Source organism: Astatotilapia calliptera, unplaced genomic scaffold (genome assembly GCF_900246225.1).
Source record: "Astatotilapia calliptera unplaced genomic scaffold, fAstCal1.2 U_scaffold_5, whole genome shotgun sequence".
Classification (NCBI taxonomy): Eukaryota; Metazoa; Chordata; class Actinopteri; order Cichliformes; family Cichlidae; genus Astatotilapia; species Astatotilapia calliptera.
The window spans coordinates 986,145-991,431 of NW_020535789.1; the positions used below are offsets into that span (position 1 = coordinate 986,145).

A 5,287-nucleotide genomic window follows, 5' to 3' on the forward strand; every position below is an offset into this window, starting at 1 on the left:
ATATATATGATTGCCCTTTTTTCAATTTTTCAATTTTTCAATATATATATAATGTTCTGATATAATCCAGACAATACATGAATTAAAATTTTTAAAGGTAACAATTGTCATCTTCAACAAATTGTCAACATTTAACAAATGTGCAGTTGCATGCAAACAGAAAAACATACATTTTGGCGAATATAGCATCCAGGTTATACAATTTTGTACCTTGGGTTTAAATACGAAAATCAAAAATTTCAGCCAATCAGTTCATATTGTCTGACCTTTCCACTGCATAGGCATAAAAATGGTCAGTCCTGATAAGCAGTGTATTTGACAAAGATGCCAAATGAGGTTTCTCACCTCTGTGAACAGAGACTCTCTACATTTTGGACAGGTGAACATTTTACTTGCATCCTTTAATCTGTGCAATCAGCTCCCAGTACTTTGGTTTTCCTTTGGGTGGACAGCGGCAGGTCATAGACAAACTCAAAGAAGGTGAAGACGGAGCCAAGTGGTGCTGGATAGGACAAGTTACATACCCAGTACAGTTTGAAAAGCTTATCCACAGCACACGTCAGGCCATCATTCAGAGAAATGGTTACTCTGTCATTCTTAGCAACAATGATGTACTGCCTGGTTGCCCTCTTTAGATCACCGATGCATATCAGCTGGGGTTGGTGTGTTGTGGATGATGCTTCAGGATCACTGCAAAGCGATGCAATACTTGTTCCAGGCTTGGAGATGGGGAAGGTAAAGATAGTATTCAGTGAGGTGTAGACAAATGCTTTCCTCAGGTAAATACCGTGAGAACTTTACTGAATACATACCAGTGCAAAAAAGGCTGCAACGACTGGCACCAACTGGTGGGAATAGGTGTGTTAACACATGGCGGGGGGGGGGTTCTTGTTTCCAGGGCAGCTACTGATTTGAGCTTCGGAATGATACTGGCTTCCCATTTTCGCAAAAAGAGGTCCACCTTTCCTCCTGTAAGATTGCCAAACTCCAAGTCCAGCCTACGGAAATAAAAGAAGTGTTTAAGTTTAAAATGAAGCATTAAATACATTAAATCAAAAGTACATTCTGTCCATTTGGTAGCTGTATGGCTAAAATCAAACTTTACAGTATCACATTTCTGTTACCCATTCCACATCAAGCTTACCTACACAGTGAAACAACAATTTACTTGGAGTGGTATTTGAATACAAGTCCATTATTCCTTAATTTTAGCTATGATTTGGGTCCCATCAGACCCTGAGAAAAAATTAGGACTTTTTAGCTGATGTTCAACTTTCTAGCAGACAATTTCTTATGTTGTCTGTCTGCGGTTTGTCCTGTAGAGCTTTTTTGTTGAAAATAGTGCTGCTGAAAGCAGAGTTTCATACAGATTTAGGTGATTTTTTGTAGGGTTTTCACTTCCACGAGCAGCACTTTCTGCATTGTCATTTGATGTTCCCTACTATTAGATAGTCATTGGTGGTACGACTAAGATTTTGGACCATGTGAAAAGTGATGCTCATTGTAATCAGTGCGCAGGGAGTAATGATCAAACTCTGAAGTTATAAACTTTCAAAATATTCACTAGGAGCTCATAAAGATACCTCCAATGTATCGACTCCTGTTACATACTTTTGTATGCAAAACACAACTGAGTGGAGAAGGAGTACATAAACCATTACCAGAGAACAAGCAACTTACCAGACTTGGCATGTCCAAAAAACCGTGGGTACTCTCAGAATATTCCAGGCTCTGAGACTGGTGTATGTTTCCTCCATGCCTGACATGATAATTGGAAGGTTCTCAGCTGAGGGCCGCCAATAACTTGGGTGAACCCACTCATCTGTGCTGCTGGTATTCCCATCCTCTCGCCCTGAGCTTCTTGTCTTCCACCACAGTCATCTGTCACTTTTCGCTTCTTATAATGTCTCTGCCCCTGGTCGAGATTCCGTCTAAGGTTGCGCAGTTTAGTCTCTAGGAATCCACAATGAGAGACCTGGATCATAATAATGCTCCTGAGGAAGAAAGGACAGAGGTATATGGGTAACAGCTGAGCAATTTTAACTGAGAAAAAAAGCTCTAATACAGTTTTTTCTGATTGCTTAAGCACATTTTGTAACTATTGGCTTAATTTTGCAAAACTCTTCACACAATAAGAAAACCTGTCACCCAATAATCAAAACATTGTAGTTCTCTTGCAAAAGCAAACACAGCTAGATTAACTCTTCACACCTTCGTAAAAATGGTGTTTCCGTATCAAACAGTACACACAAGCCATCATCTACTAAGCACACAATGCGCCAACTGCACACTGATGGTATGAATACAAAACACATCTGGCTTTTGCTTTCTCTGTGCACAAGGTAGGCTATGTCAGTTTGAGCTCATACTTCTGTCATAGATCCATAAGCATGGAGGGATCCAAACTTCAAGTACTGGTGTTTATTCAAACACATCAAAACAAACACAAGTGTTTATTTCCAAGTATAGGATTATTTGCAATCGCCATAATGACTATATGGGTTACTTGGTCTGCAGTGAACATGCTTCCTCTGCCCCCAGCATCTGGTCATCTAGCAATTCTGTAAAGTAACAATTTCAGTATTTTCACATCAATGGTATTGGTGTGTTTCTCATTGGCATATGGCAGTGCTACAAATCTTTGTGCGAAGTGACTGTGCTAACCGATTCTCATTTCAAGATGTCCTTATGATGCTTGCTACAGTGTAGCGGCTCGAGTTAGGCTGGACCCGTTGGCCAGCTACCCTCAGGGTCATTCCACGGTTGATGACATGGTCCACTATTGTAGCTCTGATGTCATCAGCAATTCTATTTCTTACTCTTCCTACCCTTCCTCTCCCCCTCCTCATCTTCCTCTCCCCCCTTCTCGTCTTCCTCTTGCTCCTCCTTGTCCTTGTCGTCCTCTTCATCCTACTTCTTCACCTCCACGTCCTCTTCCTCGGCCTCCTCTACTTCTCACTCTTTCTGCTCCCTCCATTGTACTCCGCACACACAGCTTACCTGTATTGTAGTGCTTAGGCTGATTGCAAAGTGAACTAATTATCTAAAAAAGTTTTCACATGTGAAAGTGTGCCAGACAGTTGGCAAATTAGTGTTAATGATAGCCATACATGTGTATACTTTTGCTAGGAGTGTGTTGGAAATTTGGTAATTGAGTGTTGTGCAGTGAATTGTGCCTACAGTTTTGCAAAGTGTGTGTTACAAAATTGCAAACTGAGTGCAAAGCAGTTTTTGTGCTTTTAGTTTTGCAGACTCAGTGAGTGGTTTTGCTATAAGTCTGAATAGTTTTAGAGATTGTGCTACAGGAATCTCAGTTAGGGTTTAAGCATTCAGAAAAAACTGTAAATAATTAGATAAAGGTTAAACGATACACAGTAAGTGGGAACAAGTGCAATTTACAGTATGTAGTGGAATTTACATTATTAAAATGCTAAATTTACTTACAAATCCTTCCCCCTGTCCTGCCACTTAAGGGTGGAAAAGTGGTGAGGATGCTTTTTGCTACAGTTAGCTTCTCTGCACTAAGAGGGTAACTGGAAAACAAAGGTAAACTTTTTTACTTCTGTGCACTTCAACATTTTTAAAGGAAAACATTCATTGCAAAATTTTAACAAAGTACAGTAAAGTGCTATACTTACTAACCACACCTCTCCACCAAATCCCCAATGCAAGTCTTCACAAGGAGCCTCCTCGATGGCACCGACAGGTTTCATACTCCTTAAGAATCTGTGGGGCTTTCCTGAGTGACTTCAGGGGTTGACTTTGTTCTTCTGTGGTAATGGTAGACTGTGTAAAGGCAACACCAGACACTTTACCTCTCTGCAATAATCTTCAAAGTCATGACAGCAAATTTCCACAGAGCATAAAAGCACGAGTTTACTCAAAAAGCTGCAGCAGAAGAAGGCGGTTTCTTAACTACGTGATTATAACGCAATGACTAAAAGAAATTCTGAATAATAAATAAATTGATTTTATCTTCTAGTTGCTACTTGGTGAATAAATCTGATCCTGACTAATAGTGATGTCTGATGTCTGTGGCACTGCTGACAATAAGAATTTTTTTTTTTTACAAATTTCTTTCTCATCTATAAAAGTGGTTACAAGGACTTTGACAGATTCTAAGTTGTCATATGTGTGCTGAAAAAATGAAACACATGGCTAAATAAGTAAGATAATTTGCATGGTCAAGTTGCTGTTGTTTGGTTTTTTAAATAACACTGACTATTACTTCCTCAGAAGTTCTGCATAAAAAAGAAACTATATCAGAGCATGTTTCCAGCAATAAGCCTTAAAAAAGAATGTGCACATACTTTAGTTAATCATACTAGATGCAAAAACTGCTTTAACTGCTTGAAAAAATAATCATCTCTGTCAATATGAGGTATATTTCATGTTAAAGTTACTCAGTCTTTATTCCTATTCTCTGCTAGTAAACGAATGGTCGGCGGTGATAACTACATTTGCTATATTCAGAGCTAAGGACAATATTGTCATTTTACTCAACACTGCTACGGTTAGGTGCTGACTCTGGCGTTGCTCATAGACAACATAATGCCTGTCGGAGCCGCTAGCCAACTACCACACTGGTTCTAAGAGCAATTTCTGAATACTCTAATACATAAATAAAGTAAATAGATAAATACATGAATAAAGTAATACATAAAAATACTACCAAAACACATTAACTCTAATGGAGTATGGCACGAAATCCAAGAACTAATAATAAAATTAAGAGTAGGATATGTTAGCAAGACTGTTACATTAAGGTTAGCTAGGTATAGTTAAGCAGTAATTAACTTAAACTCTAAACTCCTACATAACTCCTATATTTTATATAAATTCACATTCTTCCAGAAACCCGGCATATTTTCAGTACATTAAGATAAACTGGTAAATGATACTTACTGTAAGGTCTGACAACATACTAGGCGACGTAACCTCCATCTTTGTCTCCTTTGTCTCAGTGGCGCGAAAGATAGCGCCCCCTTCCCGCCGCCGGTATGTCATGTTGCTGGGCAGAATTTGTTTCAATTTTAAGCATGTGTGTTCTTACTCATTTCATTTTCTACTTTTGCTTCAATTATATTCACATGTTACGGTCAAAATTAAGCCTGTTCTTTGTGGATACTTATGCTTATCCGGTTGTTCAGTCTGACGTCACTAGCCGTGTCTGGGTCTAAACTCCGCTGCAGGTCCATATATCAAACGATCACTATGGGATTACTGAGAGTTGAAAAACTGTCTAAAGTGTTATGACCCAGTGATGTGTTTGTTGGTGTTGTGCCTC

General features: G+C 39.0%; 1 long non-coding RNA gene across 2 annotated transcripts; it reads right to left on the reverse strand.

The window, feature by feature from the left end:
- Positions 1-1,976: 1,976 nt before the first annotated feature.
- LOC113018243 (uncharacterized) lies at positions 1,977-5,075 on the reverse strand. 2 transcript variants are annotated; one of them, XR_003271739.1, is made up of 4 exons: positions 4,906-5,075; positions 3,639-3,786; positions 3,445-3,533; positions 1,977-1,994 (listed from the first exon to the last, which is right to left on the reverse strand). It is a non-coding gene; the product is annotated as an uncharacterized LOC113018243 (long non-coding RNA). The 2 variants fall into 2 exon arrangements; XR_003271738.1 differs by lacking the exon at positions 1,977-1,994 and having other exon boundaries at positions 3,366-3,533.
- Positions 5,076-5,287: the final 212 nt, after the last annotated feature.